We start from the raw sequence: 20,958 nt of genomic DNA on the forward strand, positions 1-20,958 counted from the left end.
TAATGAAATATGATGTACTGTCATAATAAGAAAAAAATAAAAGAAATAAGTTATTAGAAATTAGTTACTAAAACTATTATGTTTAGAAATGTGTTGGAAAAAAAACCTACGTTAAACTGAACTTGGTGAAAGAAATACACTAATTAAAATTTAACAAGAGGGCTAATAATTCTGACTTCAACTGTATGTTTTTAGCATTAGCAAACAAAAAAGCTTTCAATAGAACAATAAAACAGCCTTTAGCTATCTTGCTAGAATTAGCATTGTATTAAGATAAAAAAGCAGATATAGTTTATTACAGGTTTATGAAAAATGTCTGCCTTTGCTCTCTTTTTCACTCCCGCCCCCTTTCCCTCGATTTCCCTCTTCTACCTCGCGGTCTGACTCACACCTTAATTAGATTAAGACATATAGTACTTTTTTTCCAACAATACTCCCAAGACCTAAATGGAACATAAATGATTGAATCCCTATTATCTAAAGCAATTATGAATTGATACCTGAGGGAAGAGACTTCTGACATAAAACATTCAATATTCTCTGCTCCCCTGTGATCTCCTTTTAAAATGTTTACATGCTGCTCTGTTTAAGCAGTTATTCAATTTATAGCATTATTGTCAAGGGCAAGTTTACACAAAGAGAGACTCTGAGAGAAAGGACATGGTAACACCAATAACACATGAAAGAATGGGGTCAACTGACACTTTTGCCACTCTACAAAGGTGTTGAACATCTCTGGTGAAAAAGCAACTACTCAACAAGGTACAAATGAAACCTTTAAAAACATGCATTGAATGTAAAACTATATGTTCTTATGCATCTCCATTACATCTGGTTGTCAGCTGTTACACTGAGGGAAGAAAAATACTGATTATAAATGTTTTAGTCTACACCCGACTCACACCATTTAACACATTTGTGTAATATGAATTTTAATGAAGTATTAATATATGATGTATTACTAATTTCCAGCAATATTCCAGTCTTTTATAATGGTTTCTACACTTTTTTGAATCACTTAAAAGTCAGTCAATCCATCTCCCTCATAAAATTATAATAATTTAGCTACAGATTATTTGTTTTTTTAATGAGTGAGTGTCAAATCACAATTTATTATGAGTGTCAAAATTCATACAAACCCTGTATTTTTTTTAATAATTTTTTTTTTTTTTTTTTTAAACAAAATGGATTGGAGGTTGGGGACGATGAGCTAAAGTTAAAAAGTGAAATCAGGCTGGCATGAGCTGAACAGTGTAACTGATATACAGTATGTAGCAATATATAAAGTCATTAACAAGAATGCATGACATGTATGCGAGAAAAAGAGCAAAACAAAGTGAGTTGGATGTCTTTAAACAGCTCTTTGTGCTGGCACACTACAATTAAACACTTATTTTCACACTTTGTGCCAACATACCGTATAGCATGATTCTTTGCTTCTGAACATATGTTGTTGCTCATGAAACATCACACGTTTTAATAACAGAGAATTAGAACAAAAGGTGAATTTTAATTACAGAGCTACACCGCTGGTCTTCACACACATGAACTGAGCAGTGGGTGTACACAGCACAGAAACTCAACCAGACAATTGAAAGCTATGTTAACACCTTTCTTCCTAATCATATATCAGTGTGTCGTCATTAGCAAGTGGGATTTACTGTTTATGTTCCACCTTTCCAACATACCACTTACAAATCCTCAGTATCTCTTGATATATATATTAGAGGTGTGAACCTATACTGGTCTCAAGGTTCGGTTACAATTATCATGCCATCGATTCGGTTCAATTCGATATCCATACACAGTGTTATATTTTGGGGGGAGGCTATAACAAGCTGTCTGTATAAATACACAGAGACACAGCACCACACTGTCTCTCATTCACAAACATAGACAGCACCAAACAAACAAACAAACACACACTCACACACACACACACACACACACACACACACAGCTCTCCCAGCTAAATGCATATTGCGAGGGCTTAAAGTGAGCAGTGGTCAGTCATCATATCGAGTGGAGAAAAAAAAAATAAAAATAAAAGTAACAACCATCAGTGAAACATAACCAGCTTTGTCTTTTTGTAGGAAACACACTTTAGATCTTTTTAGGGTAAGAGGTTTTTGAGTTATTGCCGCTATAACTGAATGTGTCTGAAATATCAAAAACAAACCAACTTAACCGCGCTCATTTCTGACGCCCCCTGGATGTACAGCGCCCTTAGCATTTGCCTATACTGCCTATGCCACGGACCGGCCCTGAGTTGGCTCCTGAGTGTTGTAAATACTGGCGCTCACCTCGCTCGCGACAGAGCACATAGGAGATAAATGACGTCAGTACATAATAACCGGTTATGATTATTACTGAACCGATACCGAATTGTCCGCGTCTGCATCGCGGTGCACCAGAAAACTATTAATTTTGTCACCCCCCAATATATATATATATATGGCTGGATATGGATATGGCTGTATACCATGGGGACCATTGCTACTTCACAAATGTCACTTTAAAGCTACTATTTGAATAATTCATAATCTCTAAGGTGATGACAAAAAAGGTGATTTTGCTGACATTTTAACATTATAAGGCTGAACAGCATAAAATGCCATCAGTCTAAAGACGTTTCCCTGTATTTTTCTGTAGTAATCAGGATATCACAATAATTATCCCTGAAAAATCCAAAGCAAACACTACCAGATTACTATGTTATAAATACAGCACTACGACAAACAAAACAGAGAGATTGATTTAGAACATTACTTACCTGTTTTATAATGATTTAATCAGCTGTAGTTTGCATATACGCTCTGTTTGTCTCCCCTAAGGGCTTATTATGTGGCCTCTGTGGCCATCTTGTGGCGGAACAGTAACCGTCTATGCTCTGCTCAATATGACAGATTGATGGATGCTGACAAGCTGTAGCACCAAAATTATAAATATTTAAAATAGGCACTATCCTTATAAAAATGCATAGTTGCAATCTAAACAGCTACATTCTCGTCTAAAACAAGTCTAAAAAAAAAGTCTGTTATCCAACAGTTGCAATATTTTTCAAATTGTAGTGGGTTTATTGATCTGCTGTCACTACTGTTACTATAAGCCAATCAGGATTCGAGAACCTCAAAAGTTTGCAAATCAAACTCTAAAAAAACATAACATACTACAACAACCTGATAAAGAACTTGCCCTACTGGTCTGTGTACTCAAACAATATGGAAGTAACCTTTCAGGAGGAGTACATCAGGAGAGCCAGACAGATGGAGAGTCAAGCCGTTCGGTAATGGGGTCATCAAGCAGAACTCCATAGTGGTCCTGTCATGTCGCATACATTTAATAACAAATGGCAGGTGGGGTTATGGTCAGGACTGGGTGACCCAGAACAGCCCTCCCTTTGAACAACACCTCTGAACTCGGGACAATATTGCCAGGCAGCAGGATGTTGTTCTTCAAGGGAACGTAGTTACCAGTCACAAACAGAAGCAGATGAACAGTCTTGGCACTGCCTCTCTGGGGTTGGAGGTTGGACAGGTTGGAGGAAGGAAACAGATTTTTGATCCAGGTGTCTGTGTGACTCTTTTTGGCACCCTCCCTATCCAGCATCGCTGTGGGCTTTATTTGTCCCCACTGCTTATCAATCTCCAGAATTGCATGCTGCCTATTATTCTGCTTTTGGACATAATGCTGGCCTTTGTCCATAGTTCACATTTCATCCACAGGCAGTTGTTGGCCCCGTTCTGTTGATTGTTCTTCCATATATTCACAGCGGATGTGTATGTGACTTCGGTTCGCCCCACTGAGAAGGCATTCTTCATATTTAGAGCCAGATGAAATCCATGGATTAGTCTGACACATCTTGTAATCCACCAAATATCCCGTTCTCATATCTGACTCCTCTTTTAAATATAGCGTATTGACTTTGCTTTAGACAAAATGAAGGGATGTGCTGACCCTGTATTTGCTCATAAAAACAACACCAAGTTGCCGATGACAATCATATCATGTGATGAATGGTGTAGCTTGGTATATTGTAAAATAAGAGCTTTTGAGGACAAGAGCGATCTTAATGCAAAATTAAAATGTCACAGCATTTGGCCATCTGTTTGAGATCTTTTTTTTTTTTTTGACAGAACAACAGTAATCCTTTTCTAACACTGTCAGCCACTGAGGCTAAACACTGGTTCATTGAACACACTGGATCAAATGATTCTGCTAAAAACATGTTTTTGTTCAGATCAGAAAATTCTTTGTTCTCTCGACTGAGGCGTTTTGAGGACATGCCATATTTTCTATGCTAATGTTTGTTCAAAACAGCTCTATGCCCGTGGAACAAGTAATTTATGCTTTGAAATACTGTAACATTAAGTCTGAAATGGCTTTAGTAGTTTTGTAGCAGATGCTGCAATGTATTAGGATTAATTCCATGTAAGCAGATATTCTTACTATGTTTTTCTTGAAGAGCATAGAATTGGGATGTTTTTTTTATTTGAACATGTCACATGTTTATAAGGATGTACATGCATTCTACTGGTCTCTTAACTCTATGATAGGCACTGTAAGAAAGCACAATAATAATATCACAAAATTGTGTTCTTGTCACATGTCAGGATACAGAGCCAGAGAGACAGTTGGGGAATAAACCAACTGATTTATTTAAAAACAAATCAATATTAAAACAACACATAAATGGCACCTATTTTTCTACATTTTTAAAATTTAGGAGAAGTCTTTTGTGTCTCCAGAATGTGTCTGTAAAGTTTCAGCTCAGAACACCCATCAGATTATTTATTATGTATTAGCTTTCGGAGTATTGGAATCTGCAAACATATTGTAGCTGTTTTTGTTGCCTGTGCCTTTATTACTAGTTCTCCACGCCCTCCATTCCCACGTGCAATCTGTCTGCGTCAGATTACAGACAGACATGAAGGAAGCAGATCTCACATAACGTTCATAAGAAATACTAGAACTTTCCCAATGACTATTTGATGTATTTGTTGTGGAGGTTATTCAAGCCTTTCTGCAACGAGTCACACACAATGTTGTTACAAAGTTCATGCAATGTTTTTGCACACAAATGTAACAATATACACATTAATATCCCTTGCTGTATGGACATCTGTTATGTTAATGTACAGAATAAACCTGATTTAACGTCCACAAACCGGGATTAAAGCATCGTCTTGTATAATTGTACTGACATGTGGCTGTGGTGATAAAGACAGTACAATGGCTGTAATTCATTACAAACATGCACTGTTTTAAAAACATTTTAAATTTTAAACTCATTAATCACATTTGATGATGATGATCACAGAGAGCTCAACAGATCTTTTCATCTTTGTTGCTTTGTGTTGTGGATTTGATTATGCACATTACAACTGAGATAAGTTAATACACGGCTGTCAATCAATTCAGTGGACGGGGAAACCACACTCCTACATCACCTTTTGGTCAGCCACAAAATAGGAGGGATTTGGATCCTATTTTAACGCCAGGAAACTAAAAAATAGACTTTTTGCCTTTATATCAGCCCAATATGACTGTGGATACACTATACCTACACACAATTCTGTTTAAACAGCTTACAAAATATGATTTTCATCATAGGCATCCTTTAAAACTTCAAAACCTAATAGTCATGTTACAAAGACACATAAACATAAATCTGTTGAACAAAAAAGGTAAGTAATAAACACAGATAAATAAACAACCCAGGCTCATTGTGCATCCATTTCTGGAGACTGTGACAGTTTGTGTTTTCACAAATCCACCAGAGCGTGCTGTGCACATTTTTCATTAACGTAAAATGTTCTCATTTGTGTTGTGTCGTTTGCACGTCCTCTTCTTGTGTAAATGCACCAGGGGCCGATGAGCTGAAATTCTGTCAACTGACCCACCCACACACCCCCTTCCCTGAACCCAAGTCATAGTGTTTTCAAATACAATATAGAAAAGAAAAGCTGTCGCAGCATTGGGATTTTTGCCACATTTTAAGCCTGTAATTTTTTTTTTTATTTGCTTTTGTTTTAACCTGCTTTTTAGAACCGTTTTTGCCCAGACTAAAACTCCCATCATTGCGGTCTACTCCACTCCACATCCGAAGTCCACCAGTGTACGTGGTGAGCTACTAGGCAAGCTGGTAACACCGGCAAAGCTATCCATGCAGAAGTCGGTGGTCAGCAGTAGCACAAGGAGGAACAAAAGCTGTCAGCTGCATCATACCGCCCCATATTGTTTGCTTTACAGACTAAATGAATTTCTGGGTATATATTATGTCTCCAGAAATATAGACCTGGGTACGTATCCACAATGAGCCTGTGTTAAAATAAAAATAACTGAAAAGACACTGAGAAAACTGGAAGTCCAGATTAAATAAACATGAAAGCATGGATAAGCAGGCACATCAAACAGGCAAGAAGCACAGGTAAGAAGCATTGCTAGAGGTCAATTATGCATTTGCAAGACCAGACAATAACAGAGTGAAAGTGAGCAGGCTTTATAAGTTGATGAGTCTGTGACAGTTGTAAGTGATTAGCAGTCCGGTGAGCGGCGACAGGGCTGATGAAGGATCTGGCTAAAGCAGTGGTCATAGTTTGAGCAACAAATGGCGTTCAGAAAAGTGGGGGATAAAACAAGATGACGCAACGCTGATAAAACAAATGATTGCTTCATATATACCAATTCTGTACAAAGAGGTTATGTTTTGATGTTCTATAGGTCTTATGTATTTATGTGAAGCAAATTTGTAGGTCAGAGTCCACCAAGTTTGATCTTTGGAACGCAGCGACATTCAAATCTTGACACACAAGCTTTCATTTCCGGTCTGCTACATTCGCATACATATGAATGGAAGTCAATGGGGTGAAAAAGTGCAGCGTGACCATGGCTTTACATAGATGTACCTGTGAAAACACCATACTGGCTGTTTTTTTTTTTTTTTCATTTTAATCCAGACCCATTGCTAGTATTACATACTTACTGTGTATTTACTGTGGATCGGTAAAATGAGGTACCTGATCACATTTCAGAGGTGCTGGATCCAGTTCCAACATGTTCCACCACAAATTAGGCTCTGATAATTGTAATAAAAATTTAATTAAGGCGGCGTCTCCACCAAAGCATTTTTTAACAATCATAGTGATCGATTTTCAAACTGTCAAAGTGTTTAAGAAACCTATGATGCTCAACACTAAGTGCAAAATGCACGCTCAGCGGCTGGCTATGCAGCCGGCATTTTAAAAATGCTTCCATTGACAACAACAGAAAAAAAAAAAAAAAAAAAACCTTCAGCCAGTGTTTCTCCAGTGCAAAAACGCTTCGGTGAACACACAGCCTAAGGGTGAAGAAAATATACCAAAAATTCTGACTTTTTCTTAAGCTAAACAATTATAAAAACGTGTTGGCTTTGTGTGCAGCAGAAGTGAAGAGTTCTGATGCAAAAGCCTCTAACAACCATCTGATTTTTTTTTTCTTCTAAAATTAGCATTTTTTCAGGCTTCTGAGATTATCTTTAGTTAATTCACTTTAAAGGCAATGACAAGAACATATTATTTGCCATAAAATACAAAAAAGACCTAACTTACACACAGGAACCTGAGGAAAAAAAATGCTAATTTATGAAAAAAAAATAATTAAAGATTCAAAAGGCACTAAGAGGCTTTTGCATCTGAACTCTTTAAGTAGTTTTAATAAATGTTTGAGCTTTACGTTTCACCTAAACATGCTGTAATACTCCTGTAATACTTCAGTTTCAACATAAACAAAATCTAATACTTAAGGTTAGGTATGCAAATTTGTTTTGGGTTAATATTGCAAAAGGTTTATACACATGAACAACCCAATTCATTGAACATATTTCTTTGAGTTATCATTGTATTGTTGTGTATGTAAACATTCTCAATGTTCCCAAATCTATTGGTGACTAGGTCTCCCACCATAAAGGTGCTGCGATGCACAATGAATGTCCACTGACCTTGAAGTGGCCTTTATAGGAGGCCTGAAAGAGACACTTTAGGATATTGTGGATGCTGAGAAGGATGCAAGACTGGAGGCTTCATCTTTGATACTGAACAGGGCTGACATTTCCGACAGCAGATATACACTAGCTTTATACATTTATGTAATCCACCGTCCAAAGAGGCAACACCTTGGTGATTCTAGAAATATTAACTTCAAATTATACAGTTAAATTCAAAGAAATATCATTGAAATGTACCAGTAGTAAACAGCATTTTTTTCATTGACATTGCTGAAGTAAAATCACATTTTTTATTAAGCCATTATTGTTATTCCCACCATTCTTATTGACTTTGTAACAATTGTAATTCTCCAAAAAGTATCCAAGCAATTTGGTGATTAAAATACATCTAATAGACATCAAAACAGATGTCTTGCCTAAAACAAGGCTAAATGTAATTTAATACATGTATAACAATAGTCTAAAAATAGACAAAAAATAGTTATCAAACACAGATAAGACATTCACATGTGTAGTCAATAATTCATTTCATTTTGACACATTTACATTTAGTCATTTAGCAGACACATTTGTCAAGTGTGAGTTATTGTACAAATTAATAAGTCTACATTTTCATTGACAGCCTAAACTTAGCCTTGTTTTAGCCAAGATGTCTATTACCAAAATGGTATCAGAATTTCCCAATACTGGGCTGCAGCTGGAAGGGCATCCTCTGTGAAAAACATATGCTGGATAAGTTGACGGTTCATTCTGCTGTGGCGACCTCTGATGAATAAAGGGACTAAGCTGAAGGAAAATTAATGCATGAATGGTATCAGATGCACTGCACTGTCTCTCTGATATTGACTTCACATAAACTGCAGTCCAGCATGTCTGTGCTTTATCAGTGACACTCTTCTCATTCATTGTTATGGTGTTGCAGCCCGCAAAGTTTCACTTTGTTCATTTTTCAGTGTTTTAAACATCTCAGTGCAGCTTGATTCACAGTTGATGCTATAAACTTCACAAGTGCTTTCAAATCCTGTCAGTTTCAACAATCAAGTGTGCAGAGGCACACAAACTGCAGTACTTGCATACTTTTGTCTGTTCACACACACTCTTCAAGACAGTTCACTTTCTTTTTTTCTCATTATGTGGTGAATAAATACAGGTCAGACGTAAAATACTCATCTTGCTGATTCTCTCAATACATTTACTGTATATTTATGTTTTATGTACAGTTAAGGAAGAATATAATACTATGTGAATCATTATTTTAGATCTGTGCATTAGCTCTCAAAATAAAGCATCCTAATCAACTTGCTGACACCTGTCAGTAGCTATAATTCCATCCAACTATATTTAACTCCAAAATGTGCATAAAAAATGGTTGATGAATGCCAAAATGCGCATGAGTTTTAAAAATGCGCATAAAAAATCTGCATAACTGAGTAGGATAAAAAAGATGTGCATAAACTACGATGGAAGCACTTTTACCAAACAAATTGCAGTATGCACATTAAAAAAGTCAAGTGATTTTGTTATAAGAGATCATGTGATGATAAAAATGTGTGTGAATGGACAAACCAATAGGCTGAGCACATTGGAAAACATCTAAAATGTTATTTTGGTCATTCTAAAACACCTTAACCATTTCAGTACTCACACTATGCTATATCCGAACCATGCCCAGGCCCGTTTCCCAGATCGTTTGAGAAGTGCGAGTGCTCTGAATCGGGCTCAGGCACAATTAAGTTGGCCGGCCCTGGCCCAGTTGGAAGAGGTGTGCCAGAGCATGGTTCACTGCGGCTTCACTGTGACTGAAGACGCTACGTGACATTTAAGGGACTGTTTCATGTAAATGTATTTATCACTCTTACTGTTTAATGAACGTTAACTGTCGTAGATTATTAAAGACGCAAACCCCTCACTGCACGTTTAGCAAACCTCCTAATTACTGCAGCACGAGGACTTTACGATTGTTTATGAGCGTCAAAAGTGGCTGATTTGTTCAGTGAAATATTTGACTGTCAGTGAGTGTCACTGCATATCAAACGACTAAAACAATGTAATGATATAAAGAAATCTCTCCACTGTGCTGGGAGAGTGCACTTCTTAACTGAACAGCGCATCATCAATGACGTAAGTGTGCCCAGGCACGAATGCAATGTAAGTGCGGGCCGACGGGGGAGATGGGAGCGGAGACAAGTGTGCTTCGGCCAGTTTCAAAGCAACTGTACATAGTGTGAGTAAGCCCTTAGTTTTATTATATTATCAATGACCTCCAGAACTGTTAAGAGCGTCTACACTCCTTTAAACGCCACCATTATTGTTATTCCCCCCATTCTTACTGACTTTGTAACATAATTTGTGATTCTCCAATAAATACCCAAACTATTTGGTGCTTAAAAGACATCTAACAGACATCCAAACAGATGTCTTGGCTAAAAGAAGGTTAAATGTAATCTAATAGATGTCACCATGCGTTCATAGCATATTGGCATCATCTTCTGAGGCACAAGTAATTTATTAAATAAAGAAAAGATTCACGCAGCTTCTCGTAGTGCAGCAATTTTTTATTTTTACTTTTACTATTTGGTGCCAGTTAATCAGAAAGTGACAATTTAGTTCTCTTTGACTCGTTGGATTAAAATGTTGCTTGATTCAAACGTCTATAATGCAATATTCCAATTCTGCGAATAAATTCAAGTGAGGTTTATTTATAAACAAATTTTTAAAGCATCACGTGCTTATGATTTACCACAGCCAGTCTCACATTAGCTATTCATGATCTTCCAATCATATGACTCCTAGGCCCGGTTTCACAAACAGGGCTTAGATTAACCCAGGACTGAGGCTTAAATAAATTAGGCTATAAGCCACATTTATAAAAATAGCCTTAGAAAAATATATTATATAAATATAAAAAAAAACGACACTGATGTATTTTAAAGGGCACCTAGGTTACCCTTTTTCAAATTTAATACAAGTCTTTTGCATCTGTAGAATGTGTATGTAAAGTTTCAGCTCAAAACACCCATACGATTTTGTATTGCATCTTTTACCAGATCCTGTTTTGTACATTTTCCACTAGGGGGTCGTTTTGTTGTACTGCGCCTTTAAGGCAATCCTCCCTGCCTACTGTTTCTGCGTTCCCTAAATCTCCTCCCTCGGCTGTGTCAGACAACAGACAGAATTAAGGAATAAGGTCTCATGCAGCGTTTGTGAGAAATATTACAGTAAGAACATTACTAATGACTATTTGTTGTGCAGTTCCATTGATGAGTGACACGCAATATCGTTACAAAGTTCACGCACACGCGCACACACACACACACACACACACACACACACACACACACACACACACACACACACACACACACAGATAGATACACACAGATAGATACACACAAATAGATACACACGCACACACACACACACACACACACACACAGACAGACAGACAGACAGAGCGCGCTTAGCTTAGCACTGTTTTTGCACGCAAATATGACAGGATACAGGCTAATCTCCACTGCTGTATGGATATCTGTTATGTAAATGTACAAAATAAACCTGATTTAACGTCCACAAACCGGGATTGAAGAGTCTTCTTTCATAATTGTTCTGACATGCGGCTCTGCTGATGAAGTAAAGCTGAAGTAAATCGCTGTACTTCATTACACACGTGCACTGTTTTAAAACATTTTAAACATGTGAAATTTACTCTTCATCACATTTAATGATGATTGATGATCCAAGCGAACTGAACAGACCTTTTACTCCCGGTTGCTTTGCGCACGTCTGGTCTTGTTGACATGATAATACACATGACTACCGGGAATGCTACACGAAGCTGTCAATCATTTCAATGGGCGGGGGGACCGCACTCCTACGTCAAGTTGCGGTCGGTCTGAAAACCGATCCAATTGGTCCACCGTTTTTATGTTTATAAATTGAAAAAAAAAAGGACTGGTTGTGTTTATTTCACCCCAATATGACAGTCTATACACTATATACACACACATGTCTGTCCAAACAGCTTGAAAAGAAGATTTTTTACCATAGGTGCCCTTTAAGACATCTCACGGCAAGTTATTTTAAGTTGAGACAGCTCCAACGTGCAATTTAATCTTGACTAGCCTTAAACCTTGTTTGTGAAACCAGGGGCTAGGTTACTATAAATAACCACAGTCTTCAGTCCACATTTATCTTTGTCAGGAAGAAACACCCCTTCATCCCCTTTCTACTCCTTTATGATAGATCGGGCAGCACGGCAGCCCAATGGTTAGCACTGTTAGCCCCACAGCAAAAACACTGCCCGCCCTGGTCCCTGCCAAGTCGGTGGGTGTTTCTGTGAGGAGTTTGTATATTCTCCCAGTGTCCGTGTGGGTTTCCCCCGCAATCTCCGGTTTCCTCCAATAATCCAAAGATATACATAATGCTTAACAGATTTAGCAAATCAGGCACTTGTCTAGCTCCCTTCTTTTTCAAGTGTTCTCTTAGCTACTGCAGCCAGGTAGTTTTTGAGAGCCACCTGAGCTCAAGCTCCCCTCTCGCTCTGCGAACAGGAGGGAGCCCTGGGCTCGAGGATTGCTTTGAGCTCAGGAGTCTCTCCCAAGACAGCATGACAAACAAGCTTTTTATAGATCATCAGCTAAGTGTGAACTCTTGAATTCACATCTTTGAATGGAAACATAATTACAGGTACAAAAAATGAAACAAATGTTGTCTTTGCATCCTGAAAATCTTTGTATATCATTTTTTATATTTAAAAGTAAATGAATTGTCATGCACAAAAACCTTGCAATTAATCAGTCACAAAAAAATGCAAAACAATTCATACTCAATTCCAGCAGTGATGCTTTTGTTGTCCCCTCAAAAAAAAAAAAAAAAGAAAATATGGCCTCCATCCAATCCACTGCACTGAGAGGAAGGAGTTCACCTCTTAATTAAAGAGCTGAATGGGATTTTCCTGAAATGAAGTTTATTATTTTTTTTTTTTCTTGAAATCAGTGGGCTGTTTGTTTGTGATACCGCAGCCACCTAACACTAACAGAAATTTCTGTAAACGAATCCTGAACAGAGAACTGGCAGTACGTCAAAGATATGGACACACACACACCAATGGACACACACAATATTCGCCTCATTAAAGGTATGCTTTTTCCAGTATTGTTTTTTAAGAATAAAATGTATGTAGTGCCACAGTACAAATACATACAATTAATAAAAAATAAAACAATTGAGCAATGAACAAAAACTACAGTATTATTGTTCCCGGACAGTTTGCTGTATTTCACCAATCAATAAAAGCTCAACAATATTTTTTACAGCATTTACAATGTTAGTTTAAAATCTCAAAACCGACACCCGAGATTAATCACTAACCAAAAAAAAAAAAAAAAAGTTAAATACTGCTAAGCAAAGCTGCTGTATAAGCAACATTTTTTTTTATCTGTTGCAGGAGTTCAAATCCATTTCTCTAATATTTATGTGTTACCAAGTTAGCGAAACACTTCCAATCCGAAATGTCCTGAGAATGGCAGGGGTTCTACAAGCAGGACTGTATGCTATATGTGAATGTGAGACCATATGGCAGAAGTGTTTTGTGTTGTGGGAGCATGAAAAGTCAAGAATATATTTTATTCAGAATAACAGGATGTTTTATAATCAACGCAGGATTTTATAAAGCTACACAGTGTATGTCAACAGACCATGTCGTTTAATGTTTGGGGGGGAAAAATGAGGCCAATGATTTCCACCCTGAAACATTTGACTCCCACATGCACAGGAACAGCTACAGGATCTGTTTATCAAAGCCCCCGGTGTCATTGCTCGTCTAAAGTGGAGATCTTAAGCTCCTAGAAACACAAAAAATGGTAATTAGCTCACTCTTCATTTGAAGGCACCCTTTGGCAGATGGGCAGTCACTTTATAAAAAGAAGAAAAAAAAAGATTAAAGTGGAAAGAGCCCCACTGCTAACCAATCTGCATGCCGATAGAGAGCTCTCCTTTATAACGTTCACGGTAGCACTTAATCCTCTGTTGTTATGTTTCCTTTTTCTTTCTTTTTTTTCACTTCTGATGTGATGAAATGCTCTCTTCTAACAGCACACACTCTGTCCTCATTGTCGCTTTGTTTTGAAGAAACAGATCATTTACATTGGATGAAAGCAATGGTCAAAGTTAATGTAAAGGCCGTCACAATGTTGCGAAGTGAATAAAACAAATTGACAAATTGCAGACAGATGCACATTCATGCATAATATTAAAGTTTGCACGTTGATTAATCTCAAACTATACTCTCAGTACGATATATATATATATATATATATATATATATATATATATATATATATATATATATATATATATATATATGTATATATATATATATATATATATATATATATATATATATATATATATATATATATATATATATAAATATAAAAGCAAGCTTATTTCTGCTCACCAAAGCTGCATTTGATGGAAAAAATACAGAAAAAAAATTGGGAACTATTATAAAAAATGTAAATAAAACTTTTTTACTGCACTGTAGTTTAAAATGTAATTTAGTTATGCAATTTAAATCGTTTTAGCAGTACAAATGACAGAATATCACAGGATCCCATTTCACTCAAGACTAGATAATGATTCTGAAATCTTACAATAATAACTTACCAATTCAAACCAAATTCAGTCTAAAACTATGTTTAATAGTAATACAATTTCACATTTTAAAGTTTATTTAATTCTATCTATCTATCTATCTATCTATCTATCTATCTATCTATCTATCTATCTATCTATCTAAAAAGATGCACTTTTTGTTATGCAATGAACAATAACTGTTTTCAATGTTTACAGCAACTTGGAAAAGTCAAGGTTTTAAAGTTGGTTAAAGACAACTTTCTGTTATAACATTCCCATGGTATATGTAAGTTTTTTTTTATTTATTTTTTTTTATAAAACTAGTTTTAAATAGTTTTTAAGACAACAGTACCTCTAGCTGGAAAGGACCCTTCACATCAAAAGCTACTGTTCAAAATTATTTAAAATGTTTCTTAAAATTAAACATATTGTGTTTAATGGGGAAAAAAGTTGTTGTTTTTTTACCCAGACATTTAAAATCAACATATTTTAGAGCAGTAATTATAAACACTGTGAGACCGTGAAATAGGATTGGGCCAATAAACGCTATTATTTTGAATCGCAATAGGTTATCATACAGCCAGAACCTTATACCAGCCCATGCCTACTCTTGGTAAGCAGAATAGGCTTCTTTAAAAATATGAAATAAATACTAATAACATATACCTAATATTTACGTAAATAAATAATCACGTATATACTTATACACTTGACTGCTTACTAACTGAACCACACAGTTTCATGTATCCTAACTCATACTTTTGTGTTGTTCATCCTTCAGTTTCCCCTTTGCCCTTTTATTGACCTCACTTTAAGTGCCTTAATGGGCATGTGGTTTCATTTCCTCGCAAATAAACCTAGTGACAAATACTACAAAAACAAATGTGTTTTTTAAAGCCTCTTATGGTGAGAGATTATCCTATAAATGTTTATTTTGCTCTCTTGTACTCTCTTGATTATGACAGATTTTTGAATCTGCAGTTACAGCTAGTGGAAGGATTTAAAACTTTGAGTAATGGCACTCATGCTCGGCTGCCTTGGCTGCTTTCCTGTAATTCTCCATTTTCACTAATGGCTGGCAAAGTGAGATCTCCCATGATACTGTCACACTGCTGCTGAGCCCAGTTCTGGTGCAGACAGTGCAAGATGGACCGATGGCTGTTGTCTAGGAATGAAGTATTTACACTTAAATCATTCTAATATGCGTGTTTGGTGCTTATTTATGATTATTAACAAAAACTGAGCAGAAAATATTATAATGATTTTGAAAATGTCTTTTGACACATGCACAAAAACGCATGCACACACACACAAAAACAAGTTTGTTTTGATGAATAGTGGGGACATTACATCTGTTTCTATTGTTTTTATACTGTACAAACTGTATTTTCTATTGCCCTCCCACATTCCTCACAGGAAACATTACAGTTTTACTTTCTGAAAAGTAATTTTGTATGAAAGATAAGTTGATAAGAAATAAGGACATCAGCAATGTCCTCATAATTTACCACCTTCTTGTAACAACTGTCATACCTATGTAGTTCTGTAGATTTGTGTCCTGATATGTCACAAAAACATGCACACACACTTTAACACACACAGCAAAATAAACAACTCTCTATAGTTGATTTTCCACTGTTATGAAAAGCTTGGAAATTATACATTATGCAATGCATTTTGATGCCTGATATATTTGTGGAAACAATGTTTTGTGTCACTGTTGCATACAATGATTTTAATTATTTGTTTCATTCATTCATTCATTCATTCATACGCCTAAATTATTGGATGGTGGTGTATCATGACAAAAATAGACAAACATGTAGGTAGGTAGGTAGGTAGGTGGGTGGGTGGGTGGGTGGGTGGATGGATGGATGGATGGATGGATGGATAGAAAAATGGATGGATGGATGGATGGATGGATGGATGGATGGATGGATGGATGGATGGATGGATGGATGAATGGATGAATGGATGGATGGATGGCCAGATGGATAGATGGGTAGATAGATGGATAGCCGGACGGATCGATGGACAAGTACAGACAGACAGACAGACAGACAGGTAGGTAGGCAGATAGATAGATAGATAGATAGATAGATAGATAGATAGATAGATAGATAGATAGATAGATAGATAGATAGATAGATAGATAGATAGATAGATAGATAGATAGAAAGACGAATAAACAGATGGATAAACAGATGGATAGACAGAATAATAGATGGACGATAGATGGACAGATATACAAACAGAAAGACAGACAGATAGATGGACAGATCGACAGACATGTAGGAAGGTAGGTAGATGAATAGACAAATGGATAGGCAGGCAGGCAGGCCAGCAGATAGACAGACAGACAGATAGACGGAAGGATATGGATGGATAGACGGACAGATAGATGGATGGATGGACATCGATAAACAGACACACAGACTGAAACAGACAGACAGACAGACAGACAGATATAGATAGATAGATAGATAGATAGATAGATAGATAGATAGATAGATAGATAGATAGATAGATAGATAGATAGATAGATAGATAGATAGATAGATAGATAGATAGATAGATAGATAGATAGATAGATAGAAAGACGAATAAACAGATGGATAAACAGATGGATAGACAGAATAATAGATGGACGATAGATGGACAGATATACAAACAGAAAGACAGACAGATAGATGGACAGATCGACAGACATGTAGGTAGGTAGGTAGATGAATAGACAAACGGATAGGCAGGCAGGCAGGCCAGCAGACAGACAGACAGACAGATAGACGGAAGGATATGGATGGATAGACGGACAGATAGATAGATGGATGGACATCGATAAACAGACACACAGACTGAAACAGACAGACAGACAGACAGAGATAGATAGATAGATAGATAGAGATAGATAGATAGATAGATAGATAGATAGATAGATAGATAGATAGATAGATAGATAGATAGATAGATAGATAGATAGATAGATAGATAGATAGATAGATAGATAGATAGATATAGATTGATAAATGAATAAAAATTATAAAAGTCCTCTTTTTAGCACAAAATCAAAATATTACAATGATTTATGCACACTAAATGATGTGAAACTATGTCTGACTGTCTAGCTGCTCATGCACCACAGAATTTATTTTGTTATATTGTATTTCTGTTGACAATTTTTCACTACTGCCACCGGCGGTCCTGTGGGTTTTCTTCTAACTGACAGCAGGCTGAAGTTGAAAGCGGCACGAAATTGACAGAAAACATAGAGCTAGAGCATATTTACCATCACAATTCACAAATGGCAACACGGCAGCACAATCAACCTCGCCATAAATAATAGTCCGAACAGAGAAGCTTCTGCGTATATCTGTGCTGAAATGTGTTCAAAATATTACAACAGCATTATATTATTATGGCATATCCTACTCATTATAAGCATGTCAAGTTGTGTATAGGTGCTAGCTGTATTACATAATGCTGTCGGGCTCCACACACCCACATGTATGCAGTAAATAAACACTATAATGCTGATGACATTAACAAACTACATATTTATCCCGCTCGTGTGTCAAGAAAGGAAGAAAAAAAAAAAAAAATTCCACAGAGAGATGATCTCAGTGGCCAGCAGTTATTCAAATTAGCACCCCAAAGCTCAAGCTTTTATAATATTTGTCCTCATTGCACATTTAATTGGCTGGTCTATAATTTTGCGGCGAGAATTAAAATTCAATGACTGAGATAACATAGGCATCCACTTAACCTTCACCCTTATTTTGAACATTTTAATGACTGCCTTGCTTCAGTGACACCATCAGTGTTTATAGCGCTAACGGCAAGAGCTGTATCTGGAGACTAAAGAGAGAGATCTCCTTTATACACACAGCCTGTTCTTGCATTTATTTTCGCTCCAAATTACCAGCCCTTCTGTTTGTTAAAGCACCTCATCTGCATTGAGCGAGGCTTTTCTGCGGACACAGTGAGCGTTTTCTCTCTGTTTCACAGCCAGACTGGAGCCCTGGAGTCACACAGGAGAAGGAAATCAGCCCTAACACACAACTGTAATCCATCTTAAAAGCACACTAGATAAGCTGTTTAAAGCGTTGAGAAAACAGGGCCCTCTTCAAACACACACACACTCACTATGACATTCAAATGTGCTCCAAGTACAGAATAATTACTGCTCATTGTCCCAGATGAGACTGTGTGTGCTATGAGGATTGTATTTGTGTTGTTCTTTTTTTATTATATGTGATTTTTATAGTTCCCTTTTGACATGTTGATTACTTTATATAAGAAAATTTAGCAACTGCATGTTAATTAACCACGCTATTGTACTTTCATATTTACTTAATTTACATATAGCAGTATGCTTGTTGGATGACCATTAAAATAAAGTAGCTGCGGGTATTAAGCAGGCAATTTAATAGTCTATTGACTGATAGTTATCAAGTATTTGCAAAGTTTTATAGAGCTTTATGGTTCTACACTTCCATCATTGAATCAGCCCTCTGCACTTCAATAACTTTCTGGTTCAGCTCAGCTACCACTACTACTACCAGTAATAGTAGTAGTTAAATTATACTTAAAGAAAATAATTTAATACTTTACAATATTGCTCCATTATGCTAAGCTCAGACTGCACAGTTTTAGCCCCGATTTTGACTCGCTGGCAGGTTTTGAGAAATCACTAACAAATGTCTAAAATAACAGGCAATTCGCTGCTCGTTCACGTGAGTAACAATTGCAGTGTGAACCATCAAAGACGTGTTCTGAGAGAATCACAGATGAATGGATATACGGACAGACCGATATACAGACAGACAGTCGGACAGATAGATAGATGGACAGATAGACGGACAGACAAATATACAGACGGACGTATGGATGGACAGATAAATAGGCGGACAGACAGATTTACAGACATGTATACTAGCGGACGGATGGAAGGACAGACAGATATACGGGGAGGGCGGACGGACAGACAGATATACGGGCAGGTGGATGGACGGACGGACAGACAGATATGCAGACGGACCGACGGACAGACAGACAGATAGTTAGAAAGATAGATTAAAATGATTAATTAGACAGGCAGACAGATATAGGAAAATGTAATTCATACCTATTCCCTACCCCTAAATCAAACCATAGCTGTACATTAATCCTAAAATAAGAGGAAAATAATAGTTGAATGACAATCATGTAACCATAAGCCTAGAATTAACATAAATGGTAAACAGATCCCTTAATTCTGATTGGCTGACTGGAATGTTGTTCCAGGATCAACATAGATGGTAATCCAGGAACATGTCCTAATTGGTGCAATCAGGTTGGTGCAGAAGCATCACGTGCCATTCTTCCACACAGATATCCGAAGCATGCAGTCTTTAAATAGTATTTGTGTGTTTTAATATTTACATATACACTAGTTGACAATTAGCATGTTACAGCACCAATTTTGCTTTAAACATCCAAACTATAATAAATTATATTTCATGTGTCAGATAAATTCAGGTTTTACTGCATCTCTCAAATTTTCTACATTTTTCTAGACACTTAAAATATAGGGAATCATCAAAATAAAAATTAAAATATTTGAATTTCCTAAAATGTATTTTTAATGCAGAATTTTATTATTTTTTATAAAATTGTCATAATAACTACAGTCTGAAAGCATATCAGCAGAAAACAATCCTCCTAAATTATACCATCATACTACAGGATATATGCAGCAATACGTTCATTGAGACATTAAGCTCATAATTACTTTTCCAGATTTCCCTTAGAAACACATGACTATATCTGACCTCCTGAACTAGCCATCCCGAATTTAGCCATCATCCAGTGGAAACATCAGGACTGAGAGAATAACACAAGTAGATCCTTACTTGCAATTATCTGCACTTGAGACTTGCTTATTTCATAGTTTGTGTTGACTGGTAGTAATGTATTCCACCTACTGAGCGCTGGCAAGGAATGGAAGCAGGAAGAGAGAGATAAGACAAATTGATGAGCATTTGGCTGTGATCCCAGAGACGGTAACAAAGACGCAAGAGGAAGAAGCCCCGGGTCATTACAATACTGATGGAAAGAAATTGGGTGCAGCCTTGAGGAGTCAAACTCTGCATGCTTTCCTACCTAAAAGCTGCTAAACTTCAGCTGGAATCATATCATGCTTGAATTGTGAGAAATAACTATTCGTATCCGCTTCATCTTACAACAGCACAAATGTGAAATACAATCCTTTGATATTTACTTTACTCACTCTCACTATGGATGCAGGTTGTTATTCGTGTCCGCATGATCAGTGAGTGAAAAAAGTCATCCAACTACTG

General features: G+C 36.7%; 1 long non-coding RNA gene across 7 annotated transcripts in view; it reads right to left on the reverse strand.

Annotated features, from left to right (window-relative positions):
* Positions 1–20,958, reverse strand: part of LOC108190697 (uncharacterized) — a 138,928-nt gene that overhangs the window by 67,006 nt on the left and 50,964 nt on the right. The window lies entirely within an intron of this gene.

This window comes from Danio rerio, chromosome 7 (genome assembly GCF_052040795.2).
Source record: "Danio rerio strain M-AB ecotype USA chromosome 7, GRCz13ab, whole genome shotgun sequence".
In the NCBI taxonomy this organism is placed as follows: Eukaryota; Metazoa; Chordata; class Actinopteri; order Cypriniformes; family Danionidae; genus Danio; species Danio rerio.